The following is a 22,536-nucleotide window of genomic DNA, read 5'->3' on the forward strand; positions in this document are numbered from 1 at the left end:
TGGGCTGTAGGGAGTTTACATGTACCCGTAGAACCATTACAGAGTGCAGGTTGGTACCATGTGTGTTTCCTTATCTTTAAGAAAATTAGCTTCTAGAGAGTTTAAAGAACTCCAGCTAATTGACTGAGGTGTGCCACAGTCTATTTACCTTCCTGTCTGGGCCTAAGGCAATCAAAGGAAGGAGAACAGATACAGAAGAAAGACCAATCTTTGAGAAAATAAAAGGAAAAAAGCTGGAGAAGCCTGAGAAGAAACCAACTGCCTTCATACCCTCTTTGTTCATGACTTAAATTTCTGATTCAGTGTTTTCTTTCTTACACATGCATGCTAGCTGCTGGTTGGTAAACATGTTTGTGCCACTACTTCTGTTAAAAGTTCAATATGCCCCTGTGAAAGTGGGAAGTTAGAGGAACATAAATGCTGTGTTAGAAGCTGCTAAAAGCCAAACAGAAATAGCCTGAACCAAAGGCAAGAAGAAACCTGAATGCTTACACAAGGCTGCATAATCGCACTTTAAAAGAGAAAAGGATTAGAAGTGAATAAAGCATTGAGTTCTTCTTGTAAATATTGATGTTTTTCATATATTTAGAACTACTGAAACTGTGTGCTTTAATAATATGATTATTTTTCATTTTGTTTCTTCACATTTTAATGATCACAAAAAAAAATACTGTTTACATTTCTACACGGTATTTTTTTTCTACACAAAAAAAAATACTATTTGTATTTCTACACATTACCAGTGAATATTTTTATCATTTTATAAGATTTATTTGAGGTGATTTTGGTCTGGAAGACTGATGGTAAAACCCAAACATAATTATAACTTCACTATTCTGATGAAAGCAGTTATTAGAACACATGCTTCTCCAGCACTGTGGGAAGATGACCAAGGATAAAAAGATAATGGTCTGGGAATTATGGGGGAAAATACTGTTGCTAGTCTCTGGATGGCATGTGGTCAGCATATGTGACCTCCCACACATAATGCAATCTCAGGGGTCTAAACGAAGGGTGGAGTGGAGTGGAGACACTATGGCCAGGCTCTGTCAAAACCCTTGCAGAAGAGGGAATTCAGTGGTACTTTCTAGCTGCTAAGCCCCACAGCAGCTGAAGAGCAAGGGAGGTAAGGGAAAATGTCCTGTTCTTGAACCAGCAACCATGGTGGAATCACTCTCTTTGGACTGACACGTCTCCATCCCAAGGTTATCTCTGGTACTATCCTGAGATGCTTACCCCCAAGGTAAAAGGTATGACCAAAATCCCTCAAGCTCCAACTAAACATAAAGAAATAGCATAAAAGTGAGTTAAAAATGCAGAGAAATGAGAGGGAGGACTCTACCGTAATTTTTGGGATCACCTGATGGGCTGAACCTGCCTTCTCCTCTATAAGGAGGCCTATTGCATAAGAACTATTCTCTATGCATACTCAATGGTTATCAAGAACTAGCTTTTATTGTGGATTAGAGCTTGTTAGTACATTACTTTGATTTAATATATTGCTTTAAATATATTTTTGCAGTCTATTGACTATTATTGACAATTCTCAAACCTTAACCTGTCACAATTTTATTAATAAAGGGTGCTATTCTATAAACTGTTAGTGAGTCCTCCAGGGGCACTGGCAGTTGCCAGCAGTGGGTAGAGGTGTGGAGACCCAAGAGGAGGTTTCTCTCCTAGGTCTGTGACCCTGAACAAGTCAGTGGAGCCACCCTCAGATCTAGTGACCTGCTCAGTGAAGGGTGCCCACAACAGGATACTGACAGACTGGTCAGGCACAAGGGTCACAGCTTTCCTGGGGTGCTGACAGACTCATCACCACTAAGGGTTTGAGTAAATCTCCCCTCTTCACACAAAAATCACGTACAGGTTATTCTTTACTTTCATTCATACTCTTGACTTCGGAAGAAATATGAATGAATTAACTTTCAAGCTATTCAACGCTTTAAACTTCCTGTGTGTGATTTCAGTTGCTTCGCAATTTACCATTCAGTGCTTTTTCCTTCCTTAGTGTTTTACGTTCTAAGAAAAGTAATGAAGTACTAATTTCTTCCTCAGCAAATACGGAAATCCTGTCTGGAGAAAACTGTCACCAAAGACAAGATGGAAATAAGAAGTTTACATTCATTCTGTTACACTGCTGTGTCTGACCAGGAACAAGGTTTTCCTTTACCTGGGTATCTGATTCAAAAGATTCTATTAAGATGTAACAATTCTGAAAACTGGATTTTCCATTTGTCTGACAAATATTTCTGCTATTAAGCTTTCTTCTAGGCTGTAAAGGTACAAGAGATATTCTAGAGATTTTCAGAAGCCTATTGAACACCTTTTAACTATATATTTATTTTACCTTTGTAAAAGTGGACTTTTTTATTTTACCTTTGTGTGGACTTTAGTTTCTGGAATTGGATGACATTTCAGTACTGACATGAAAGACAATAATCTTAATCAATACAAAGGCATGGAGAGGTTGCTCTATCACTCTTTAGTTATGCAATTTAAGTATCTTTCAAGGTTTACAGTCTTACATTTTTACCACTAGATGTTTATGACCATACTCATAGTTTGGAAACAACATTCCAAATTATTTTGTCTGATGTTTAAATATTTGAATAGGCTTTTTTTCCTATTATGAAACATTTTTTCCTCCAGCTGAACAGTACTACCAGAATGTAAGGCAAAAGATACAAGCCTTGCATGAATTATGAAGTTGTTTCCATGTATGCTATGAAACGAAATGCTCTGTGGTAGAGTGATGTGGGAAAAGCATTCTACTTATTCATATGAACTAATTTAAAATATCTGCCTGATTCTTGCAAAGTTTTCCCTTTGACATCCTGAATTTCTCATTAAAAGGATCTGTGAACTAAACTTTGTATTTACTATATGCCAGTGTTTAATATGCTGCTAACCTGAGGAAGGAGGCAGCTGCCACTCCTGACTAGAAATGCTGCATATGGAACTTGTGTTGAGATCTTTATCTGAGGTCAGGTGGCATCTCTATTGAAACCAATAAAGTTCTGATGAGCCAGTAAGGCAGACCTTGACAAATGTGTAGCAGGAGTGTCAGTGAAAGGGTACTATGACAACTCACAGGGGAAACACTTAGAATATGATTTTAAAATTAAAGAAATACTTATTTTATTACTCAACAAACTTGTTTCAATCTGTTCTATCAATGATAAACTTTTTTCCAATTCGTCTTGCATAAAGAAGAATGATATTACATGGGTAACAGAAACTGATAAACCAAAGAGGAAGGCTCACCATAAAGCTTAACAGAATCAAAAAATAGGGATAAAAATGAAAGCACAATGGCTGACATACTTTACAAATTGTTGCTCACAACTATAAACTGACACCTGTGTGCATAGAGGGAAGGGGCTTCCCAAGCTGGCCCTCCTCCTGGATAAGTGGGAAGGGGCAGCTGGTCCTGATGGACAAATGAGATGAAACTCTGATCACATGGGGTAGGAGATTTCACACAACAGAGACCCCCAAAGACAGAAACAGGTGGAGTTCCATGGGACACTGTAACTTAGAGATGGTAAGGACTTCTGGGACTAGGGAGGGGCAATGTAATAGCAAGAGGGGCAGGGCTTTCCTGGGAAGTTGGCTGTGAGATATCCATCACTGAATCTCTGGAAGCAGTTTTACTCTGCTGAAGCTGCTCATGTGCCATTTGGCAGGCCTGCCTTTGGGAAATTACCGCCAGTAGCTGGCTAACAGGCACAAAGACTGAGTTTTTCTTCTCTCTGGTGCATGTGAGTTTTGTTCTCTCTCTTCACCTATGGATTTTCATAAACCTTGTACTAATTTACTAGTCTGGTTACTTCTAAAATTCAACCTTTAGATTTGGCTGAAAGTGACAGATTTACTCACACCCGTTCCTGGCAGATGGGCACAGTGAGATAGACAGAACAACTGTTTTGTTTGGCACTGGGGCTAGCAGAAGTTTAGATATGAAGAGAGAAGTGAATACCTTCTGAGTGTCACCTGATTGTGTGAATGGGTCAAATATAAACTAATGTGGGAAACAGTGCAGAGACAGTGAAAATGGATGAAAACACATAGCTGGACTGAATTCAATTTATAATTTCTGTTAACATTGGATGAATAGATATTTTGGAGGATTTACCTAAACTTTATCCTTCTCTAGCTCTGGAGCCATCAGAAGTTTGCTTATGGAGGTGAGATAAATCACAGAATCACTCAGGTTAGAAAGGACCTTTAAGAGCATCATATCCATTAACCCAGCACTGCCACATCCACCACTTAGCCTTGTGACTAAGAGCCATATCTGCATGTCTTTTTAATACCTCCCAGGCATGGTGACTCTGCCACTTCCCTGGGCAACCTGCTACGGTGCTTGATATCCATTCTGACATGCTCCAAGTGAAATCTTAACAATTGCTGCACTCAGTAATAATGTTTCAGGACGTTCCCTTACCACTCCAGTAAACATTTTCACAGTTTCTGCTCCCTGTACATGTTTTTGTGGATCTCCAGACAGGTTACAAACTGCAGGAACTATACATAAAACTGACTTCTTACATAATAGATTATGGGGAGTTAAGTAGGTCACTAGTGTGTTGTAAGGAAAAACTGCAGCAGAGAAGCTTGTTCATACTTGGAGTCTTCCTTCAACAAAGTATAAGGAATGTCAGGAATGGAAAGAAGGAGAGAACCTCCTGTCTGCCAGCCCTATGCATGTTGCTCTGATTGGAATATAAAATTATTTTTTCTTTTCAGAGACACATTAAATAATGTATTGTGCTATCTTTTAGCACAGCTCTTGTATTGACATTGTTTCATTTCACTTTGCAACTAAATATTGTGACAGTCAGTTATTTCTGTCAGCATTGCATAATTGCGAGTGAAATGAATAGACTCATATGTCATAGATGATTGAATGGATAACTGTCCTGGAGGACTGTAATAAGACCTTAGGAATAAGATAGCACAAAATGCATTGAGGTTGGCAAAGATGAAAGATGCAGCCTCTGCTTTTTGCTCACCACATCCATGTAGCTTGCACCAGCTTCTTCCACTGTATGTAGGGCATATCACGGCAGCAGGACTGCCGTGGGTTTTTGTTTCCTACTTCCTGGGATTCATGTTTTATCTCTCTAATAGACTAGAGATAGAGGTAGAGTAGTGAAGTTATCATGCTAGAAAACATGAGCAGGGTCCTCAGCTTTGGTCCAGACTTTTGAAAACAGATGTCTGCTCTAAAGTGGCATAACCATTGTTATCCACCAGGTTGCTAATGCTATGAAGTAATCACATGTTACTTTCAAACCTGTGGTTGAAGTAGGCTTTCAATATCCTTTCTTTCTTGTCTAACCATTCAGAGGTAATAGAATCCTGATTGTCCAAGAGGGAGACATGCACATCCATATTTTGGAAATAATGGGCTATAGATTAAGACCTTCTAACCTTTTTGCCTTCTTTTGTGCTATTGGGGCAGTTGCAGTAGAAAGGACTTAGCTTTGTGCTTTTGAGTTCCAGAGTTCTCCAGGGATGAACACCAGAGTGAAGAGAAGTTCTCAGCCATCAGCAGCAAGCCACAGGCAGCCAAATGCCTGCAGCTGCTCAGCTGCTGCTCCACCTGTCAGCTTCTCTATGGATGGAGTAAAAGTTGTCAGTTCAGCATGAAAGAAAAAGAAAAGGCAGAGCTGGCAGTATACTAAACTGATTGCTTTTGAACACTGATGAGCTGTGCTGGAATCAGTTTTTGTTTCTAATAAGACACAGAGGTTCCCTGTTTGCCTTATTCCCTGTGACTGAAAACGAAGACTTCATTAGGATAGAAGATCCACTGATTCCTTGCAGGTGTGAGAGCAGATTTTGTGATTCATTTTGTGTGTTGCTGCACCTATTCAATCTGTCTTTCATTTGCCTGGATACTTAAGTGATACTGCATTTGTCACTACAGTCTGAACAAATCCCAGGAAAAAGCAATCAAAGTAAAGACTTAAGAATACTAGGAGAGAGAATGGAAAATGTCTCTTTCATGCAGAAGTTAGTGTACTGACAGTAACAATTTTGTAATCTTTTCTGAAGTCATTGCCATCTGTCATTTATTATTTTCTTTACAGACTCTTATCATCGTGTCATAAGGATACCTTTGCTGTGTAGTGAAGAGATATGCAACATAAGCCTATTAGGACACTTGAAGAATTTTGTCATATAAAACTCTCCAGATCAGATTATCTCTTATGGAGATCTATGCTGCCAGGATTAGACTTTTTTCAGTAAGTTGTCTTTTTATTGTAATTTGCTAAACTTTGTTTTTCAACATTTTTAAAGCCTTAGTTGCTGTGGGAAAAAGATTAAACAGAAATGCTACAGATCAACACATACACACAAAAAGAAATACAAGAAATTTACATTTTAGGCCAATTCTGTTGAACTTATTGAGATCAAATTCATGAGTTTTCTAGCTGAAGTTGATAATTACTGAGCATAAAACGGGGCAAGCTCAAAATTGGCTCTATATTTATGCAATGTGTGTAAATAAGACACTCAGAAATGCAGTACTGTGTGTGCTGTAGTTGAGATTACCCAGCATGTGGGATATGTATGTACATATATTATGTAGTAGTATGTCTGTTTTGTGGTTGTGTTACAGCTCTGGTGTACTGAGGCTCTCAGTGCAGATGTACAACATGCTGTTGCCTCCTGTCAAACAGATGTTAGTGATGTGGTAGTAAATGTGGTAACAAATGCAAGATTCTTTGTCACTTGATCAAAAAAGCAAGGTCTACAGGAGGGAATGATGAAGATAAGAAATCTAGGAGTTAATCCTCTGAATCTGACAGGATGGCATAACCCAAATGAGAAATACTGTCTCTGATCTGGATAGCTGGGAAATTCTACATTGCTAAATTTTGGAAGACAGAAGAAACTAAAATTACTGTACATGTTGTGAGCTTGAACTCCTCAAATGTTTCAATTCCATTTTTTCTACCAAGTAAGCATCAAGTGAGTGTCATTTGTGCATCAAGTTGGCCCTCATGACACTTACTACACAAAAACCAATTTTGCAATGTCTATACTAACGTTAGCCACCACTTATTTTCCTCAAATAATGTGTGAAAAGAGATACAAAAGCAAGGAAATGTGACACTATGACACAGTGTGCTAACAAGCAGCATGCTACCTTTAAACAATGCTGTAGGGTTACCATTAACCTGCTTCACTTGAAAAGACAGTATACTCTTCAAAGATTGGGTCAGTGTACAGTGAAATAATGAAAATAAATGGTGCACTTCACAACTATCCAGTGTGGAAGAAGTGCTGACAAAAAACAATCTCTCTAAATTAACAAGACCCAGTAATGAAGCATGTGCTACTGGAGTGTCTGAAATAATTACGGACATTGATATGCATGAAATTATTCAAAATGGTTCAACATCCTAGAATAAATATGATGTGGCAGAGGATACTGGAAATTGTGCAAGTGTTATGAACAGCTTAGTGTCACTGTTCAGAACTGTAAAACACATTTGGAAAAGTTATTAGTAAGCATATTCCTATTTACCCCTATTGCATATTGATTAACTTTTAAATCATATGCTCTGGAGCAATAACATATAGTTCCTTTTTTCCTATTTTATTTTAGGCATAGCATTTTCTTTATCCTGTGGAAATAACTAGAGTATGTGGTGGCTACAATGAAACAAAGGGCAAATGTGTATATGGAAAAATGTGAAATTTTTTTTCAGGCTGTTCATTAACTACGCAATGTTCACATCAGAAGTAGCACTCTTCCCCCACTCTTCCAAGTTTCCATACCATATTTCAGCACTTGTAAGAAATTTCTGTGAAATGTCAATCAGCTATTCCTGTAAAAACTGTACCAGGAAGAAAATTCCTAGTACAGTTCAAAGGAAAATGCTATTATTGCTGAATGTCTCTTTCTGAGGAAATTATATTGGCTGGATACATGTCCTTTTGTATCAGCTGCTTTGTGTGAGTCAGAACAAAATCCCCTATCTCTCCAAAACTGAGATAATTTAAAGCACCACTGTAAAAGCAATTGCTAATGATTCAAGTTTCTCTCTGGACCACCTTAGGATAGTGATTTTGTAGCTGGATTCCATTGCTCATCCTGGAATTTTACTTTCTTTTCATGCATCTTTTTTCCAAACAGTTTACTTTTTCTGCCCTTTATTATGTTTTGGGTCTGAAAGCCTCTTTTGAAACTTTCAGCCAAAAAGTAAACTTCATATCATTGCCCCTGGAAATAGTTTGCCAGTTTGGGTCCAGCGCTGTAGATCAATGACCTCAGTCAATGTTCCCAGTGATGACATTATTTCTATACACAGTCATTCAGGGGCCCTGATGTTTTCTTGCTAGCCTCCATACTTGTCAGTCATCTTGACACACTCCTTTAAAATGGGCTCAGTGTAGATTTAAGCTCCTCATTCCTTCAAATGAAACATAGCATGTGTTCTCCCTACAGCTTGTATATCTGAACTTCAAACAAAACCAGATTCTAGGAGAAGAAGGGATTACTTTACTGTGTTACTCCATCCAGGAGGCTTCACTTCAAGTTACCTGAGGAAAGATATTCATTTTATAACTCCTGAGCTCTGTGAACAAACTTTTTCTGGAGTTGGGCTATTCTCTGTTTGTGGTATCTGCAAGGTGCTCTTTCAAAGCAGATACTGATGTCAATCTAAAATTGCACTCTTATATCTCTACCTGAAAAAATAAGTGTGAAAAACAGATTTTAGGACTTGAATGGTAACACATCCATCCCTCAGACTAGTTCTCTGTCAGCCAGGGTAAAACCAGCTCCCTGGTACTACTATTAAGGCTGGTTTCAGAGCAGGGCTGCAAAATCACAGTGGCAATTTAGATAATGTCATGAATATAGTTGAAATAGTAGTGTTTGAATCCTTAAATTGCTTCTAAAATGGAAACCATGGGGCATTATATGTGTTCTGTTGTGGCTGATACTACAAGAGCTGTACAAGTGAAAATTATTTTAATAAGAAGGAAGGGAAGGGAAATAGGGATAAACTTGATAGGGGAAAGAGGCACTAAACATTAGTCAAGCTGCAGCTTTCATCTTGCTGCAGAAGGCATGTTTTAGGACATGAGATAAATTATGGTATAATCTACAAATAGTGCTCTATAAAGATGTAATATAAACTATAGCGTATAGAACTATGGGACAACTTCAGGTGGAGCTAAAATAGATCCACTTTTCACTTCATTTTGTGGAGCATAATTTTCTGCTAAGATCCAAGAATAGTAAAGATGTTTTGAAATCATGAGTCAATATGAATTAGGTAGTTATCTACAATAAAACCAGAATTTGCCCCTAGATTACCTTGTTTATGTGTTCTTTGAAATGCAAATGGGGAAGACGAAAAATTATGAAGGTGAATTGTTCCTAAGTATCATTTTGTAATAATGCTAGCTATAGTCCTAAATCTGTAACCATTATTCCATATGATTTCTTGCAAAGAAAAGAGAGCAGTCTTTTACCTTAAAAGAAAAGGAAAGATGTGCCTGTGAAAACTGATTGGTGTGTAAAAAAAAGACTTTATAATTTCTAACTTTATAAGATCTGGCTGTATTGTAGACACTAAGTGATTTGGTCCCATTATTAATTTACTTACCAATTCAAACTTCAACTTTTACTTGCTTTGATAGAATTCTTTAGTTAGGATTTATAATTGGAGAGACAGAAGATTCCTTAGACTAAATAAGGATTGATTATTATTGGTGGCTAATTTGATTTATAACCAATTCAATACTGAGAGTCACTGCCCTGATGTATTTCTAGTTTAATTTAATATTTATAGAGAATAAGGATGTAAGGAACTTCAAAAGGTCATGTAGTTCAACACTGTACGAAAGCAGGAACACTATATCCATGTCGTTAGTATTAATAGTAACTTAGCTTTCATTTAATATTTTCTTTATTTCTCATCATTGTTTTAAAAAATGTATAACTTTCATTTAACCATAGTATTTGCAATAAGCCACATCTCTTCAATCTTTTTTTTTTTTAAGTAGTTAGTCTTAAACCTGAACTGCTCACCTGCCCTTCTGATCTTCACGTGGAGTCCTGCCTTTTCCAGCTAATTAAGAGAGTGGCTGGGGGGGGGGGGGGGGAGAGCCCAAACCAAAACTGTTTATAATTCTGCCTACTTTCAGAAAAAATCAAAATAACTCAGATATCCTTTCACCTAATCTTCTCTACCTTTAGAACAGAGATATGGATAGCATCCTTCTTAGAATAATCTGTCAAGGCATCTTTGCTCAAAATATCCCATTTTGTTATCAAGGCCAGTGATTTCATTCTTATTTTGGCTGTTTAAGTTTTGTCTGTGTGTGTATTGCAGGTAAGCTGATGAGGGTGGTGCCAAGCTGGTGCCTATATGTGGTGTTGGGTAGCTCTGTAGATTTGGGAACTGCAGGAGTTTTTTGCAGGTAGTTTAGAGGCTTTATCTTGCAACTGTTCATGTTATGAGCTTATACACAATAATGTTTACATGCTATGTTACAAGTGCTTTTAGAAGAGGGTATAGAATATGGTCTCAAATAACCTTGATATTTGAACTCAAAGTAAATTCTTTTGGGGACCCTTCAGCTGCATTTCATCAAGGTGAAACACAAGGTATTTATGTGAGGTTTTCTGTGTGTTTACATTTTAATTTTACACCAAGAACAAAAATTGGTTTAGAGTATGAGATAAAAAATGGAGCAAGGATTTATGAAGCTCATGAAAATCACTGAGCGGATAATCTTTGGCTACAACAAAGAATTACAACCCAAAGAATTCCAGTGGGCAGCACTTAATCAATAGCAGTGGCTGTTTCTTTTTAAAGAGTCTGTTTAACAAAATGTTTTCTATTCTATGTTTCTTTATTACAGATTTAGAGATAATTAACAAAAAAAGATCTATTCTTCCTTTGTTACACATGTGGAGATAATTAAACTGCTGGCAATGGAAGGACTTTGTGACACTTATGGGCAGTGGGTTTGCATCCGTTTAATACACGTTAAGAAACAGATTTGGGTTGCCCATGGAACTTATGGGATAGATAAGGTTCTGGTTACAATGAGGAATTGTTGTGCTTCAGCTGATGATGTGGAGACTCAGCTAACACAAGCTGTAATTATAAATGTCCAGGTTGTCCATCACGCTTTGTTGTGTACTCAGAGGATGGAATAGTTTCCTATCAGACTTGGGATCTTCATATGTTGATGCATCCCAGTTGTATAGCACGTTAAGAAGTCCTATTATTCTTATTAATTTCATACACTGATTTAATCTATATACTATGTGATGCCACCCCTTTGACCTTGGAAGTATTACATTGCCAAAAACTTTTTCTAATGTGTGGATGTTGAAAGTTCATGTTCAAAGTATACTCTGACATGGAGAGGTTTTGGTGGCTGTCCCTAAAGATGTAAGAAGAACCAGTTATGTAAGATGTAAGAAGCTGTGTTATTACCATTGTTTTATTTGTTCATTTTAAAAAATTAAATGAGGTTTTTTTTTTTCTGCCAGTGTTTAATAGAAATATATGGATTAAAAAAAGGAATAGGGGAGTGATCCAGGGTCTTGAGAAAATGAAGACTTGGAAAGGTTTCCCTACAAAGTGGGATTGATTCCTGTTTTTGTACCTTCTTGCATGAAAGATTCAGAGCATTAGAGGTTTATACTTTCAAAGTTAAAGGAAATAGTATATGAATATCTTAATTTTTAAGATTTATTATGAAGATAAAGGTATTATTTGTCAACCATGACTGCCAAAGATGGATGTTTGATTAATTCTAACTCAAAATGATAGGGCTTTCAGAATTTGAGGCAAAAGGGAAGGGAGAGCTACTCTTCTTGTGAGCAATCCTAACAACACCACTGCATGCAAAACTTAGGCTGAGATTGAGTGAATATGGAATTAAGAGAGATGTTTTGATCAGGAACCCATCCAACATTTTTGGGAGATTTGGATGTGAACTAGGTCCTTTCTAGGGCCTATATTAGGGCTTCATGGGATTGAGTGCTGAACTTGAAGGTGTCCCTGATACTTGCATCTCTGAAGTACAGGGATACTTGGCATCTGAATTTGAGACTAAAACTAAGGAATAACTACAGGAAGAATTTTCTTTTCTTTTCCTTAGAAATCATGAAACATGAAAAGTCATTTCCTTCTGTTGCAGCTGTAAAGAGAAACTTGGCAACTCTTCTTTTGTCAATAAGTCAATCACAGCACATCATAAATAAGTAAAGCAGCAACAAAAAAATTCAATATGAGGGAAAACAAGCAACACCTGACAGGTATAATCAGGCTGTTCACTGAACTTCAGAAAGAAATGTCACTATTAGAGTGCTGAGAACCTGGATGAGATAGGATTGAACTCTTCTGTTGAGCTAAATAAAGAACAGCCAAAACAAATAATGATCAAATTATGTACTTCACCAAGAGAGGCTAAGGACTGATATTACCTGAAGTGTTTGCAAACCTTTATATCTGAGGAGGGATAAAGACTGATAATAGGCCTGGACATTTTTTAATGAATATAACATTTTCACTCAAATAGAGGATTTCATCCTCATTTTTTGAAGACTGAATTCTTTGATTCTTTCTATATAAAAGTAGGTACAGTACTGAAAGAATGTTTTCAACATGCTATATTTTAAGGGCTTCCACAATAATGAAAAATATGTTTATCTTAAGAGAAAGTTATGTATTTATCACATGATTTAGAAATAAGAAAAACGGCCCAAACTTTCTTAAATCTGAAACACCCTGCATTGTACAACCAATTACTAAGTTTTGTTATTTTTCAATGTAATCACTTACATGTTGTTAACTGGCTCTAAATATTCCTGCTGATTGTCATGTAAATTCATGAGCTGTAATCAGCCATAGAGTAATTTTGTTCAGATCATTCTCAATGAATTTTTATAAAGAAAAATCATAATTACAGTAATGAGCATTTTAATGCTCAGTCAAATTTATCTGGTGTGACAACTTGTGACAAGTTCTGTGACAATTGTGTTGTTATGCTCAAGATGAATTTATTCTTTAATAATTAGCACCCTGGTCAATGTTTTGTGTGTAGTCTTTGAAATGGAAGTAGTTAGAAGTGTAGCATTTCTATTACTAGCATGGTATCATATTACTGTTTTCTGTGCAGATCAAGCTTTTCATGTGTGAAATGTATTATTTTTATGTTATTCTTGCTATACTTAATGAGGAAGCACTCTGGATTACTTTGGTTCTTCTGATTTTCATGTGTTGATAATAGGCATAGACTGATGTCTGTTATGTACCCCTTCCTCTTGCAGAAGTTTGCATTTTGCCTAGGTAAAGGCCTCTATATAATGAATTGCAGAAAACTACAAGTCAGTAAGAGATGAGAGCAGCCTGCCTGCTCAGTGTATGCACAGATAACAGATGGCCCCAATATGATTCTCTTGTAAGTGTAGTCCTGTACCAGGTCATAATCGTGTTTTTTTTTTTGTGTGGCTGATGCATAACTGTTTGAAAATCACCTTTTCCCTCCTACACAGATTTTATTCATAGGTAGAACACAATAATAAAAAGGTGGATAAAAAAACACTGTTCAAGAATAAGAAAAAACACAATGTTTGTGATCTGTGTCAGTAAACTAGCTACTGGATTGTGGAACATTGCATCAATTTTTTCTGTCCACAAAGTAGTACAGTATCCACTATTCCAGTAACAAGACCAGTATTATGTCCCAATTTCCTTACGTTCCTTACATATAAGAAGTACACAACTAGAGGTTTTATTTTGTACTGTAATTTTCATGGCACATAATATTGCTGATTTCATATACTTGATATAGCTGGCAACTACTTCAACAACTGAAAATCCAATTGTTGGCAGTTCATGCTTAGACTAAATGTGGATTTTGCTGTTGTAACTCCAGTCAAAGTATACTGGCATATAGCTGTTTACTGCAACTGTGTTTGCTATTTATATCTGTTTACCAGCTACTAGTACAGTCTAATGAGAAGCACTTTCCAAGTACAGGCATGGGGACAAAGTTTTGGCAGCTTCAAGGAACTGTGTAATTTCAAGGGATGTATAGTATTTGCTTAGTTTACATTATTTCAGGATAAATCACATCTGAACTTAATTTCTAGGATACTTGGTTAATAGATTAAATTTAAGTATTGCAGCAATAGTAGACCATTATAACTATTGGAGAGGATGAATTGGTGAATCTCCTCTTTTTTTAAATCCAGCAATCTGCTGGTTAGGTCACCATAGGTATTGTAAACTTAAGTTCAGGTCTAGTTTTCTAAGGGCTAGGTTATTAAGAAGAATTAAAGAACAGTTTTCCAAGGCCATGGGATGTGCCATGTTTAAATTATATACATTAGTGTTTTGGTTCAGAACAGACATCCATTTTCACAGAGAATTTCCACATAGCTCTCACTTGAATACACACTGCCCCAAGGTCCCAAAGCATATAGATTAAATTCTTGTGAGGTGAAATGAAGCTGGGCACCACCTGAAACAACCCTGAGCCACTTCTGGACTTAACTCTAATCGCCAGTTCTTCACAGATCCCATAGCTCTACACTACTTGCTGATGTGCTGTCATATCCTAACTTAATAAAATTATAGTAAGGTTGGCTAAATCCTAGTTATGCTGCAATATAATTTTATATTAAGAGGGTATGAAATCTATTATTAGGTATTGTTAGATAACTTCAGTTTTTTAGTAAGAATTTACTTTTTTATGTTAAAGTTGATATGGGAAAAATTAGGGCCTATTACCTAATCTCATTTTATGCTAATGATTTCTTGTCTTCTTCTTGTCATTTACAGAAAATTTGTGATAATAGCAGAATGGCATCTAATTCTGTTGGCAAACCTAGTTTCTTGCACTTAGGACCTAGTAAATCTAACTAAAATTCTTATATGAAAGAAAATGCTATTAAGATGAAATAGTTGTTTGATATTGTTTCTCTGTATTTCCAGTGATGAGGATTAAGATGTGTACACAATTCTCTTGTGCCACTTTTATGACAGTGTTTTAGGTCTGTATGCATTGGTCTGATCCTCCAAGATGGTATAAATCACCCTTAGGCAGTATTAGGTAATTTAAATGCAAAATCCATTAGAATGGTTGTCTTAGGAGAAGTTCATCCTCTGTAGCCACCTCCAGTATTACAGCTCTTGTGATACATCAGTTAAAGCTGACTCTGTTTATGAATTTTGTTTGTGAAGGCACCCCAGTAAAAACAGTAGGTGGTGAAATACCAGTCAATGTTCCCTGTGATTGACTTCTCTTAGGATTCTATAGAGAGGTGTTTGATGTCAGGCAGTGTTTTGTAGACCTCACTATGCATTTATGTATGTACTCCAAAGAGTCTAAACATGGAAACAAAAATTAATCACTTAGGATGATATGAAACAAGTAATTATAATGAAATATGTTAAGTGGCCTATGACATATAATGACACAGGTTACATGATTTTAAAGTGTATTTGAAATAATAGGTGGTATAGATTTGATTTACCTAGTACATGTAATTACAAATCCCTCCCTGACTGTTGCAGAAATAGGAAGGAGTTTCAAGAAAGACAAACAAAATTATTTTTGGCAACTAGACTTAAAACTTCTTAAAATTTTTTTCCATTAAAATTATTGTAATTTAGGAAGTTTTTATTTAGAAAAACATTTTTTTCTATATTTATTTGTGTAAATGGAGTGTTAAATGTGAAATACTTACTGCTTTATGGCTATGGAGTAGGTTCCAAAGGAAGCCATGTACCTTGGGTGTTTTCTACTTGATGACAGAAAAATAAATTAACTGGGATGATAAAATATCTATGGGTGATACAAAAATGCATACATACAATATAATTATGCTGGGTTTTAAATGTAGTTTCTCTAATTATTATTTCCATTGAACAGTCTTCTTCATGCACAGTAGAGAGTAATGCAGAATAGCAGATATTAAGTAGGTGATGCTGTATTAATCATGTTTATTCCCCTCCCTCACAGCAGTTGTGCTGTTCTCAGGACAATTTTATTTTATGACAAAAAAATAGAGGCAACAGTGTCATCCTTTAAAGAGCATAGTGAAAGCCTGGTCACAGTCTGGCTTAATGTACATCAAGAATTAGCATATTCAGTGGTATTTTGACCTTGAGGGGGTGTTTGGTATTTTATATAACTAATTTCATAACTGATATTGTATCCTTTTGCTAAAGTCAATCTATAGTGCCAGAATAACTTCTGTAAAAGAACTAACTTGTCTACCACATGGTGAGAAAATGGGTGCTTTGGAAAAGCTTCTCAGTTTTGAAGCATTGCATTCCCTTTAACTAGAATGTTTGTACATACTGTTAACACTACAGAGATTTTCAAAGTTCTGGCCAATGAGAGATTGAATTTTGTCACTATTTACAGCTCCAGATAATCACCGTTGGGACTAAAAATTATAGTCAGAACTGCATGTGTCCTTCTGCTACATTAGTGACTGAGTCACCTACCATGCTTCCACACTACATGTGTCAAGTTAATTTAGGGAGGTGATAATTTAGGGAGGTGATTCTCTTTACTTTAATGGACTCTCAAAGACTACTGACTTTGGAGCATTATTTAAAAATGCTTTTGGCAATGATGTAAGACCTGTACCATGTTAAATTATATTTTATATATTATATTATATATATTATAATTTTTATTGTAATTTTGGAAAATCAACCACTCAGTTCTTCTTTAATTGTTTTTTATGATAACTCAGGGTGGTCTAGCTAAAGATTATCTGATAAGGACATAAACTCTAATTCCTTTGAAATTTTCCTTTTTCTGGTAGATGTTAAAGTTCAAAAACTTTTGCTCTTGTCACTCAAGTTCTCTATTAATACTTTATATCCCTGATTTGAGCATGGTGAAATCTTGAAATTAATTGATTTATATTAATCTTTGGTCATGTTTCTTCCTTGTGCTACAACTTTCTGCCATTGACACAGTCTGCCAGACTATTTGGCCATGTTAAACTCAAAATCTTGTTTCGGACAAAAGGTACTGTCCCTATATTAAGGAAAGAATTGATTCTTAACTTATTTGGCATCTCAAGAGTCTAATCTAAGAAACTTCATTGTTATGAAGAAGAAAACAAAAAGAAATCTGAGCACTTTTATATTGAATAAGTTTCAATAACGTGGTTAAAATTTCTATACATACACTTTCTGTTTTCTTCCTCTTTTACTTGTTTTATGGACACAATTTGAATATGGAATATTGTACAATTCAGGACAAGGGTAAACTGCTTCATCCTCTTGGCTTTTGTACATTGCTCCCTGCTCAACTGATTAGATGATGGGCTTTAGGCTTTCCTGTGCAGACTAAAGGAACTTACCCAGTTTCTGTGGAGAGTTAGGACCCATTTTCCACACTTTATCCAGATACATCCACATTTTTATTTTGAGGGGGAGACCACAGCTGGGGAAGAGCTTCCATCCGTTTACAGTTTTTTAATAACTAGAGGAACTTGGTGCCTCTAAGTCTGCACAGAAAGGTGCTGTTGGGATCATTTCTGCTTGTTCTCCTGCAAACCTTCGCCAGCTTCACAGATATTGGTTTACTAAATGCAATAGCAACCCATTTTCCTGCAAAGGAGCTTTACAATGTTACAAACAATTCCTTGCACTTTCTCTACTGGCAAAGTGTTAGAATTAGTGTGCACACAAAATGCCACCTTCCTCTTGCAACCCCCCTGTTCTGGTGCTGGGTGCTGGGTGGGCAGCAGGCCCACCCCTTCATCTTGTTGTGTTGAGCTACATCAAGTGATCTTCCAGGGAAAACCTGTTGAAATTTCATTCCAGCATCTCAGCTGAGCGCCAGTCTCCTCTGGTGAAACCCTACTGGCAAACTACTTCTGTAACTACTTAATGCCTCTGGTCAGGTTTAGTTATCAGGACCTCTGTCATCTTTAGTTTTGTCTTTTTTTATAAGAGATAGATCAATTGACATTGCAATTGATTAACATCTGCTCAGACCACTGGTTAGTGAGCACGCTTCTCTTTTAATTGCAGTTTTCATCCTCAAAATGTTTTCCTAAAATTGGGAGGCTCCTTCACGGTTCTTGCTTTCATGCAAGCAGATACATTTTGTTGAGGTAAAAACCTCACAAAAACAATATTCTTAGTGCTTGGCAACAACTGCGGTTGTGCAATGCATCCTTCACTATTATTATAAATCTTTTAAGCATGATATAAAATTTGTGGAGTCATATTTTAATCTAAAACTTTTATATTTATGGTTTCAGTTTCTTACTAAGTTAAGCAAACTGATTTAGAGATATTTTGAGACACTTAGAGTTTCACACTTTATTTCATTGCGTTTTTATGATCTGGCTAATGAAGAACTAAAACTGAAACTCTGTTAAAACAGAGTAATAATGTATTCCTGTGATCACACACAAATAAAATTGTGTGGTATGTGGTACAAAAACTGCAACTGTCAACACAAAGTAATTAAAATCTACAACAGTAATAAAATACTGGCTATTCAAACCAGTAAACCATTAATTCATTTCCAACAGGATAATGTGGTGGCTTAATATGAAATGACTATATTTAGATATTGTTTAGAGATCATATTTAGGAAACTTTAAATACATTTATGCTTCGCAAGCATTCTAATAATCTGTGAGCAGTTTCTCCAATATCTTCTGTTACTGTGTGAATATGTGTCACAGAAAAGGCAGTTTTCTAAACTACAGAATAATCTGTTGGAACAACAAGCTGGACTACAGTCAGTAAGTTAGAAGTGTATTTAAGAAGACACTTAATGTTAAAGAAAGGAAATTCAAGGCTAGATGTAAAATGAGAATAAGTCTTCACCTTTCCAAGAAAAAAATGTGTTTTTGAAAATCCACTTGCATTTGTTTGTCAGAGGACAGACTCTTTCAGAATTGATCACATTGGAAATTCAAACTCCTTCATGTATGTGTGATTGATTATTGCATTTTTTCTAAATTATGCTATTGAGTCTTATGGACTATTTAATCCACAATATACCCACAAGCTTGCATTTACTAGAAGGACGTCTTTACATTTTACACTAGCATTTCCAAAGATCTGATGCACACAGATGATCAAATTGGATCAGGATGTAGAACATCTCAAACTGTGTCCCATTTAATTCTGTATGTTTACACAGAGGCTGAATTTGATCAAGTCTCTAGCAAACAACTAAATAATTCAGTCCAGTGGCAGCCTTATTTCACATGACTTGTACATCTGTCTTGATTGTGAATATAGCTGTTTTCCCAAGGATGGAGCTTTGCTTTGATGAAATGTGTCTGGAAAAACAATTTTTAATACATTCAGTAAATAAGACTTTGTTTGTCATTCAACACACATGTTTTTCCATCTGTATAGAACCTCTTTGTTTTAGACTAAATAATTCACTCCAGCAGAACCAGGACTTTTTCACTTTGGAAGTACAGCTGCTTGAAGCAGGAGAAGAGTGTCTTGTCCTTTCCTCCTGGTGTTGGAAAGAATCTCTCTCTGATGAATGGCCCTGGAAGAGAGGAAGCAAACAAAAAGGATAGATGGATTCTTCTGGAGGCTTTAAGGCCCAGTTTTGAAAAATACTATAGCACTACTTTGTGTAGACATACATTGTAGAGTTGTTTGGGTTCCACTGCATCATGCTGTGTTGCATTGTAAAACGAAGTGGTTGCAGTGTGATTGGAGTAGCTGATATATTTCAAGTAACTTGACAGAGGGGTAAAAGATTAGTCAGATGTATATATATAGGTAGCAGGATTGATCAGAACAAATTGTGAGCATAATTGTCTTTGATTGCTATCCCTTTTTAAAATGTGACTACTTTGTAATAGCAGTTTGGTTTGGGTTTATGATGGTGCAGAACTTCTCTCAGTTTTTATTTTCCAGAAAGTATATAACAGATATTATTTGATGATCTGAAAACATGCATAGATTATTTTTAGTTATATCAATTTGAAGTCCTTTTTCTGATTCAATTCATTTAATTGTTTGTAACTGTTTCTAGTGAACTAGGATATAAAGCTAGTATCAACATGGGTTTTTCATCCACATTTTGATGGGGAATGTGTCTTCTCTACAGCTATTCTTCTTTTCCTCCAGGCCAAATGCAAATGTTCTTAACACATTACAGTTTTGGATCTCTTTCAATCCTAATCTAAGCAACATAAATATCATGGTGTTTATTTTGATGGATAGTGTCCTCAGGGATATAGACAAGACTGAATTGTTAATGTGAGTATTTTTCAGTCTGCTATGAATCTCTGAAACTCCTGTGCAAAACCATTGGCTGATGGGTTGGTGTGACTCAGCACAGATATCTAGAGTTAGGTAAAGCCGAATAACTCATTGTAAAACAGTAGAACTTGCTGCAGCATGATGAGATTATCTTCTTTCACTCTGGGTGTTTCTGTCTTTAAGGCTAATTCTGTCTCCTTTCTGATTGAACATGTACCTGAGGCCACTGGGAGAGCTTTAATGATCAAAGTGTAAAAAAAACCCCACATGAGGTGACCAGTCAATGAGTTGACAGCTGAACCATGTACTTTTTCTGTTTTTCTATTCTCGCCTTCTAAATAATTGCTGAAGCTTTGCACAAGGGCATAAGTGCATTTATCAGGGGAAAAGTAGCAATAGATAGAAGGTTTGAGAAATTTTTTCAAGTTTTCCATAAAATAATGAAGACAGCTAAACCAAAACAAGTATAACGAAGGTGATTTTTTGTTTGCTAGCTTGCTTTTTTAAATTCAGTGGTGCTGTAGTGAAGTAAGTACCTCAAATGTTTGCTTTGGTGATATACCACTGAGATACATTTTTATTAATCTTCCTGAAATCATGACAGCAAGTGATGTCGTCATTGGAATTCCAAGACCTTCTCAGATTAACTGGGAATTTAAAATCTTTTGATCATTATCTCAGACACAATTGTTTACCCTCCTTAGCATCTGTAACTTCAGCCTTAGAAGGAACCCCTTTGTTTGGATTCCTCTTTAGTACCTGTAGCTAATTGATATGAATGTCAAGATGAATTTCTTTGTCTTGTCCATTCCAAGAGCAGTTTGTGTAACACAGATGTCATTTCAATGGGGCCATAATCTTTTTTTCATGTACATATTTCTGGCATATCACATATATCACATATATTTATAAAATGGTGTGAACACTGATCTGCATCATTCACCCCTTAGAATATACCCAAGCTTTCAGGTTTGTCATCTACCCAATAACTTTGTTCATTGTGCTTCATTCAGGTCACAATCCTGAAAATGAAGTTTATTCTTTTTCCCAGATTCTGGGATTTAGGCCCAGATATAAGAAACGTCTTATACTTGTCTGAGAAAATGTCTTATATTTGACTCAAGGAGGCATTATACATTTATGTGCTATATAGAGTTTCATCTCTTAATGACCTGGTAGTATATTACTGCTAGGCCAATTTTCTGGATGTCATGTTAGACAAATATTCTCTTGTAGTTTTGTACCAGTTTGCAGTTTTATATGTAGGTATATGAAAACACTGACAACTTTATACATACCTAGCAATATATATTTTTTTTATACTCATATAGGTGTTAATATATTTAATTCCCCTACCCCAGCACCCCACTTTATTTCTCATTTCCTCTCTAATATTCCCTGCAGATGTCCCTTTTCATGTTTTCCCGATTGTCCTGGTTTAGGGTAAATTTTGGGAGGAAACCTCTGAAGGGTTCTTCTCTAGAAAGCAAATTCAAGTGGCCTGCCTGAGAGATACAATCTATAAAATCATATAAATATTCTTTTTCCCCTCACTTTTATGCAGTTCTTTGGCACAGAGTTTTCAGCAGAAACTTGGAAAATTCATAACAAATGAAATTTGTAAAGGGAATATCAGCAAGTAAGAATTGAACAAAGTTAAGAGAGCAAAACTCAGGTGCTGTTTTGCTGTTTAACATGACTCATTGTGACACGTTTGTGGTATCAGTTGCAGTCTTATCAGTGACTCAAACCAATTGTGATGGATGTACATTTCCATATTGCGATTTTGTCATGCTTCAGGGTGATACCTTAGAATAATTATTGCAAGGAACAAATTTTGCAAAGCAGCAAGTGGAGAGCACTTTCCAGTCCATAACATACCTTTTTCTGAAAGCATCCTTTGTAGTGCTTCATTGTAGGCAAGCTACACGATAGCCGAAAACTTCATATTTATGTATGAAATATTTGAAATAAATAGAAGGCAAACCCATAAGGTTTAAAAGTATGTATTTTTTAAAAAAGAATGAAAACTGTCTTATACAGTATTTGTCAACATCAGAAAATAAATAATGTGATAGTTCCTGTGTTATCAATCTGTCAAATTTTGAGAAAATAGATGTCTCCTGACTATTCCTACAATTAACCAATGCTTAAGCAAGTGCTGTGCAGATACCATAAGACTTCTTTTTTTATGAATTGCAAACCTGAACCATCGGCACTAAAACCTCAGATAAAAACACTGAATTTAAGGCAACTG

Source organism: Ammospiza caudacuta, chromosome 3, assembly GCF_027887145.1.
Source record: "Ammospiza caudacuta isolate bAmmCau1 chromosome 3, bAmmCau1.pri, whole genome shotgun sequence".
NCBI lineage: Eukaryota > Metazoa > Chordata > Aves > Passeriformes > Passerellidae > Ammospiza > Ammospiza caudacuta.